Source organism: Pipistrellus hanaki, assembly GCF_964339955.1.
Source record: "Pipistrellus hanaki genome assembly, chromosome: 2".
Lineage (NCBI taxonomy): Eukaryota > Metazoa > Chordata > Mammalia > Chiroptera > Vespertilionidae > Pipistrellus > Pipistrellus hanaki.
In genome coordinates, this window is record NC_140504.1 from 171,245,330 (window position 1) to 171,253,569 (window position 8,240).

General features: G+C 49.0%; 1 protein-coding gene across 19 annotated transcripts in view; it reads right to left on the minus strand.

Moving 5' to 3' along the window:
- Positions 1-2,770, minus strand: part of SCMH1 (Scm polycomb group protein homolog 1) — a 120,126-nt gene extending 117,356 nt beyond the window's left edge. For 18 of the 19 annotated variants that reach the window (XM_084874543.1, XM_084874541.1, XM_084874538.1 and 15 more), the window contains exon 1: positions 2,612-2,770. The gene's annotated coding sequence lies outside the window, so the exon portion shown is untranslated. The remainder of the gene's footprint in view (positions 1-2,611) is intronic. The other variant, XM_084874546.1, reaches the window with a different exon arrangement.
- Between the last annotated feature and the right edge of the window lie 5,470 nt (positions 2,771-8,240).

An 8,240-nucleotide genomic window follows, 5' to 3' on the forward strand; every position in this document is an offset into this window, starting at 1 on the left:
TTATACTCTTAGCAGTCCCAAACTGCTTGTGATTATCCATGCAAGCTATTCCTTTTCTCACATTGGTGACTTTCCTCAAGCCGTTTTCTCTGAAGCACACTTTTCATTCAAATTTGCCTTACTCCTCCTTAACATTTAAAGATTTGGGTGAGATTTCATCTGTTCCCAAAGTCTTCCCCAAAGTCCTAGGCTAGCACTCTAACTTTAAGCACTATATGCATAGCTCTTACTTCTTATTCTGAGGTATACTAGTAGTATTTTAGCATTTAGAACTAAGATTGGAAGTGTATCTTATTCATATTTGTAGATCCAGCTAAACACAATACATGGCATAGTGCTGACACAACAGTAGATGCATAAATATAAAGGTTAGAACATGTTCAACTTAAATTTTCAGTGAGAAATCCACTCACAGTTTTTAGGATTTCCTACTACTAACTCCAAGTTTTATGAAGGGAAAGAACTAGAACCTTTCCTGGGTCTGTACAGTTATGTGCAGAATGTTATTATACAAATTTTTATCCAACCTACATACCAGGAATCAAAACTTGATACATACACTACAAACTTTAAAACCACTAAACAACTTTTAAAAAATGAACATGTATGTATAAGGATAAAGAAACAACTCTGATTTCTGGTATGTACTTGTCTATGTTATGGAAACAGCAAAACTGCTTAGAACTAGAACAGAGTCCCAGATACAAGAGCTTGGCATTTTATCTACCAGGCCATCTTCTGAGCTTAAAAAATTACTAACCAACAAGAATGCATAGGCAGGGGTTTAAGACCTTGGTAAAAGACCCTTTTTAAAAACTTAACCCCATACCAAGGCTAAGTAGTGAAAAAGCAAGTAAAAATTAATGCTGGCAAGTGAGCAACAAAAAATGTTTTTCATAGTAATTTTGGGCCGTCTGCTGGCAGTTAGAAATAGAGCATAAAGTTCAATATAATAAAGCATTTCCCTTTCCAACTAAATATTAAATTGCAGTTTGGCACCAACTATATTTCAATCCTTTTTCAAAGTAAAAATTATTCTATTTGCATGGTATATTGCAACACTTTGATATGCTTTAGCTCATTTAATAAAGTATTTATAGACATTTAAAAAATGAGGGCAAACCCAACATTTCCCATTTGTTCGAACAGTACTACCCATGTTTCCCCGAAAATAAGACATCCTCCGAAAATAAGACCTAGCGCATGGAAAAATAAGACATCCCCTGAAAATAAGACCTAGCTCATCTTTGGGAGCAAAAATTAATATAAGACACTGTCTTGTTTTTGGGGAAACAGGAGAGATGGGGTTTTTGCTTTTTTGTTTGTTTTGTTTTGTTTTTAAGATCAAAACAGCACAGAAATGAGGAAGGGACGAGAGAATTTTTTATTTAAACAGGTCAATCCTTGGGGCCAAGGAGCTTCTTGGAGAAACTTAATACTTGCTCATTCACATTAAGAAGCTCTCCTTTAAAGGGGATATGGGCAAACTAGAGATCATTCAGAGAAGGGATTAGAGAACCCCAACATATAATCACCAAGTGAAGGAACTGAAATTCGTGAAGACAAGACATGACTCCAGGAATATGATTATCATCTTCAGGTATATTAAAGAGTGTCCACAAGGAAAAGGGTTTCCTTTGGTGAGAGATTAGTTTCCCATCACTGGAGGAAGTGTAAAAACAGGTGGGTCAAATTATCACGGTAGAATTTGGGGTTCTCAAAGCCACTTCAGCTTGGGATGGAAGAAAGGGAGCCTGGATCACTTTTAAATTCCCTTCCAGTCTGGAGGTGTTCTGGGTTGCAGCCATCTCCTGGAAACTTCTTCATTCCTCTCGGGGCTGGCCCACAGCACTCCCAGGTGTCCAGCCCTCCTGGCACCTTGCTCACCTGGGTGCCTAGCGCCCCCACCCCCACCTCATCTTTTTAAATGTCTATAAACATTTTATTAAATATAGTCTGCGGTACAAAACTTACACTCGCGCCCGTTTCCAGCGCCACAGTGAGTCGTCGCGCAACTCCCGACCCCGGAGCCGGCCTGGAGGACGCTGCTGACAGCGCCGGGCCCCTCGCACCGCCGACCCCGATCCTCCACCCGGTCCCGGACCCGGACCCACGGCACCTCTCAGCTCCGGCGTCCGTGCAGACCCACGGACCGGGCGCGCGGACTGACAACCACTCTGAGTCCCCGCCCTCGGCTCAAAGCCGACCCCAGCCAGCCCCTCGGGCCTGGGCAGGGCGACTCTCGCACCCCCCGCCCCGGCGATGCCGAACCTCCAAAGGTCCCTCCGTCCTTGGGTTCCCCGGGCCGGGACCTCCAGCCGGGTCAGGCCGCCAGCTGGACCCCGGAACCCGCCAGCCCGGCCGCGGACGCAGAACCGGCCACCGGCGTCCGGGCCGCGCTGACGAGGTGGGGAAGGGCCGCGACCGCGCTCGCTCGGACCACCGACAGGCCGACCGGCCCCGACAGACACAGACAGCCGGGTCCCGCGGGGCGGGAGCTGAGGGCCGGCAGGTCCCGCCGTCGCCTCCCCGCCCTGGCGGTCCGTGGTCCTCCAGGCCCCTCAAGCAGCGGGCTGTCCCGGCCGGTGGAGGCAGCGGCCGAGGCGCTTACCTGCGGGCGCGGGGCCGCACAGACCGCTCACTCCCTTCCCGCCGCCATGTTTCCCCTGCGCAGGAGCGACGGAGGACGCGAGAGGGGCGGGTGGGGGCGGCTCCCGAGGGCGGCTGGCGGGCGAGCGGCGGGGGGCTCTATCCGGGCAGCAGCGCTGAGGCGGGGGGAGGTGGGGCCGTATGGGGGCGGGGCTTAGGCTCCCAGGCCCCGCCCACGTCCCGCCTGTCTCGAGGTGGCGCGCGCCGGAGCCGTTAAGAGGGCGCGCGGCGGGGCAGGTTGGGTCGGGGCTGGGCGGGGCTTCCTGGGGGCGGGGCCGTCTGGGGCGGGGCGGTGGCTCCGAGGCCCCGCCCCCATCCCGCCCGTCGCGAGGTGGCGCGCGCCTGAGCTGTTAGGAGGGGGCGCGGCGGGGAAGGTGGGAGCGAGGTGGGGCGGGGCTTCCCGGGGCGGGGCTTCCAGGGGCGGGGCGATGGCTCCCAGACCCCGCTCACGCCCCGCCCGTCGCGAGGTGGCGCGCGCCCGAGCCGTTAGGGGGGCGCGCGGCGGGGGATATGTGGGTGGGGTGATGTGGGGAGGGCGCCGCGGAGCGGCGGAGCCCCGCCAGCACCGGCGGCCTCTCGCCTTCCGCCCGGGGTACGCGGTTCCGGCCTCTGACCCGCTCTCCAGGCGGCGTCTCAGCTAGGGTAAACCCAGCCCTGAAGAGAGCTAGGGGACACAGGTTCAAATCCCGCCGCCGCGGGGCCCCCCTCCCCGAGGCCACGCGTGGGTCCGCGAGGGCGACGAGAGAAACCGAGAGCGGCCGAGTCTCGGCCTCACAGGCGGGCTGACCGGAGGCGCTGCCTCAGGCGAAGAGCTGCGCCCCCCGCCTCGCTCGGGACCGGCGGTGTGATGGGTGACCTTGAGCGCGTAACCTCGCACCTCCACCCCGGGCCCTCCTCTCCGACCACAGAGCGCTTAATCCAGAGAGGGACGGGGAGAGGGTGGACCAGGTCATGCTTGTCAAGCCCCCGGAACTGTACGGACATCTAGAAAGTAAAAGCCCAGGAAGGATAAGACCCACTCAGCAAGCTCACACGGTCATTTTATTTATTTACTTACTTACTTACTTATTTATTTATTTATTTTGGGGGCTGCCGGGTAGCAGTCTTTGCTGCACTCTTCTGGGTCACGGCCACCTCCACCCCGGGTTGGCCCTGTTTCAGCAGCGAGGAAACAAGCGTGGGCAGTGAACCTACTTGCCAAGGGTCACCCAGCCAGTGAGAGAGTGATGGAGGCTCATCTCCAGCCTCGCGGATTTCTGAGCCCGTGCTCTGCCTGCAGGGAGGGCTCAGCTCTGTACGAGTGGTCAAAGGGGGCAATCCAGGGTTAAACTGATCCAACTGAGCTCTTGAATTTAGCTCTTGAGTCTGCCAGGGGAAACTAATTTCAGGCAGAGAAAGGGATGTTTGCAAAGGCACGAAGACAGGATACCGTCTGGTTGGCTGTCGTGACTGGTGTAGTGGGAATACACTAGGAGGTGATGCTGCTGAAGGGGAAAGGAAACCAGAACGTGGAGGTCCTTGTATGTCTATAATGACATTGAATGCCTTGTATATCTAACTTAGAATTTATTTTGTAGGCCAATGGTTTTCATAGTGTGGTCCCAGAACCCCTGGTATCCCTGAATTCCTTCCAGGAGTCAGTGAGCTCAAAATAAAATTTTAAACAATGTTTTTTAAACATGTGCTTTTTCAGTTTCATTCTCTCACTAATGTAAGTGAGGTTTTCCACAGAATATAGGACAATAAGATATTGCAACAGGTTAAAGGCAGAAACAGATAGTATTTAGAATCCAGCTATCTTTTGTAAAGCCAGGTGTTAAAAGATTTACACAAATGTATGACACCACTCTTCTCATCAATATTTTATTTTATGAAACCTTAGAGACTGGATGCACTGGTGAGGTCCCTCAGCCTGGCCTGCAGAGATTGGGCCAAAACCAGCTCTCTGACATCCCCAGAGTGGTTCTGGATTGCGAGAAGGCAATTCTTGAGTGACGCACCCTGGAACTGGGCTCACTCCTCTCTGGTTCCAGGTGCATCGCTGGAGAAACACTGCTGCCAAGTGACCGCAGCTGGAAGTTCCTGCATTGAGTGTCTGGCCCATCATAGCTACTGGCCTGTTGGCCAGTCACTTAGGCTTTTATATATATATATTTTTTTCATTAAAGTTCATTTATGTTAACATCAATGGGTTTATTTATTGCAAATTTTAAATAAATTAATAAAGTTTTAGAAATTTCCCAGTTTTAATTTTAAAAAATATATTTTTATTGATTTCAGAGAGGAAGGGAGAGAGGGAGAGAAACATCAATGAGGAGAGAGAATCATTCATTGATCGGCTGCCTCCTATATCCCCCTACTGGGAATCGAACCTGCAACCCAGGCATGTGCCCTTGGCCAAAATTGAACCCAGGACTCTTCAGTCCACAGGCCAATGCTCTATCCACTTAGCCAAACCGGCTAGGGCAGTTTTAATTTCTAATATGGTAAATATTGATAGAAGTAACTAAGTGCACATAAAAAAAGCTCTTCGGGGTCTTCAATAATTTTTAAGAATGGAAAGAAGTCCTGAGACCAATAGATTTCTGAATACCTGGCAGGGGTGGGGAACCTTTTTTCTGCTAAGAGCTATTTGGATATTTACTAATATAACATCATTCTCAGCCATACAAAATTAGCCTGTTGTATTTGGTCAAACAATTAATTTATTCCTAAAAATTTGGCAGGACCAGACCAAATGATTTCTCAAGCTGGATGTCTCCCACCCCTGTGTGAAAATAGGTAGCTATTGAAGTTTTAAATTGGGGAGTGACTTAAGCAGAAAGAACTTTCAAGAAACAAGTTAGGCCTTGAGGGTTGCATTTACAAGGCACAGGGATTCCAGGCAGAATTAAGGGATTCTTAAAATGTTAGCTATCCAATTTTATCCAGCTATCCCACAGAAAGCACAATGACGGTCCCAACACTCTGTAATCTTTGGAGGGTTGAGATAGTAGACACTTTTTGTTATCCATAGTAGATGCAACTGTTGAGCCTGAAAATGTAGGCTTTTTCTCTGAACGAGCAAAAAGTGCAGGGCTGGTGAACCGCAGAGCTAGGACCCATTTGACTCTGGATTTTTTTATTCCTAGTTTTTTATTCCTGACAGATAATGGCTGATGAAGCACTAAGATGAGTGCTTTATTCCTTTATTTCCATTCATTCCTGTGTAGTGAGGATTATACTTGTGTTTGTTGTGGATGCTGTCACTCTTTCTGACCCTAGCACACTCTCCTTTCCTCATTGCCCATTTTCTGAGAACCAGTCAAGTCCAGGCAAACGAGAGGAAAGGAAGAGGTTGCCAATAATAGGGTGAGTGGGCGTGGGAATCCTGGCAGAGGTCCTCAAAGCTACCCAGCCCAGAGTATCCTTCACATACCTCCAGAGCTCTTCAGGCATTGAGAAGGAAAACAATTGTATCAACACCTCTGCTGCCTGAAAAACTGCCTCTGAAGAGCAGTTCCCGCAAAGGGCTGAGTATCTGTTCCTTTCACATTATCAAAAAAATGTATCCATAGCAGATGAAAGTACTTTTTATTAAACTTGAAAACAACATGAGGTTAATTAAATGAAGCACAAGAAAAAATGATGCAATCAAGAGATGGGGGTAAATATGAGATGTAATAATTTGCTGTTACACCAGCAGCAGAAGACTGCTGCTGGTGTAACAGCAAATTATTTTATGGCAATTTTTTAATAAGTAACAAGAATATAATATAAAATAAGAAGTATAGTATAGTAAATACATAAACCAGTAACAGTCATTTACTATTATTATCTAGTATGTACTGTATATAATTGTATGTGCTATGCTTTTATACGCTTGGCAACAAGTAGGTTTGTTTACACCAGCATCACCACAAACATGAAGAATGTCTATGTTTCGACAGCTATAAAATCACTAAGCAATAAGAATTTTTTAGCTTCATTATAATCTTACTAGTGGCCTGGTGCAAGAATTCTTGCACATTGAAAGGAAATTAATTAGAAGAAATATTTAAATATCACTATTCACCCTTCCTCTATTTTAGAAGTGTCAACCAAATTCATGATTGACAAATGACAGATCGAAACACATGTGTGCAATTGGCACCAGCAAAAGCTTTATAGACTAGAGGCCTGGTGAACAAAATACATGCACTCAGGTGGGCGGGATTCCCTCAGGCTGGCCTGTGCCCTCTTGCAGTCTGGGAGCCATCAGTCGGACATCCTTCACACTGCCGTGGAGGCGGGAGAGGCTCTGCCACCACCACCGTAATCGCTAGATGTGAGCCTGGCTTCTGGCTAAGCGGCGTTCCCCCAGCCTGTGGAAGCTCACTGACCACCAGGGGCAGCTCCTGCATTGAGTGTCTGCCCCTGGTAGTCAGTGCATGTCATAGTGGCCAGCCATTCTACCATCAGGCTGAAACCATCTCTCTGACATCCTCTGCTGGGTTTCGGAATGCAAGAGGCTGCAGGCAAGGCCGAGGGACTCCACCAGTGCACAATCCAGGCTGGGGAAGAATTCAGGAGGTTGGCCAGCTGGGGAGGGACCGCAGGAGGGCTTCAAGGCATGTCTGGCCCATCTTGTTCAGTCCCCATCAGCTGGACCCCATCAGCAAACTAATATAACGGTTGGAGCATCTGCCCCCTGGTGGTCAGTGAACATCATAGCGAGCTGTTGAGTGGCCTTAGCATATCATTAGCATATTACACTTTGATTGGTTGAATGACTGACTGGACGATCGGACATTTAGCTTATTAGGCTTTTATTATATAAGACTAGAGGCCTGGTGTACGAAATTTGTGCAGGGGGGGGCGGCGGTGTTTCCCCCTCAGCCCAACCTGCACTCTCTTCAATCCAACATCCTTCTCATAATTCGGGACCACTGGCTCACCTGACTGCCTGCCTGATCACCCCTAATTGCCCTCCCTGCTGGCTTGGTCATCCCCAACTGTCTCCCCCGCCTCCGCTGGCCTGGTTGTCCCTAAATACACCCCCCACACACCAGCCTGGTTGCCCCTTACAACCCCCCTGCCAGCCTGGTCACACCAACTGTCCTCCCTGCCAATCTGGTCACCCCTAACTGCCCCCATGCTGGCCTGGTCGCCCCCAACTTGCTGCTCCCCCTCCCCCACTTGCCTGGTCACCCCTCACTGCCCCCTCTGCAAGCCTGGCTGCCCTACACAGCCTGTTCAGTCATTCATTTGGTTGCGATGGTCGTTCAGGCTTTTATATATATAGATAAGCTTGCTTAATTAGACCTGCTTCCTGATTTAGCTAAACTTTGTCCAGCCCAGTGAAGCACCCCAACTTCTCTTTCAGGTAATTGTCAGCAACAGAACAGCAAATATCAACATGAAGCAGATTATTATTATAGATCGTGCAGGGAGAACAAAGGGTAAAATATTTAACTGCAACAGTGTTTGACTATATTCTGTGCAGTGAGAAAACCTGAAGTCATTTCAAGGTTCATCATTTCTTCTTTTCAGTTGGGTCAAGTTTCTAAACTTTCTAAATCTCCATTTTCTGGCTAGTGAAAAGAAAATAGGATTTCACCGAGTCTCCTATC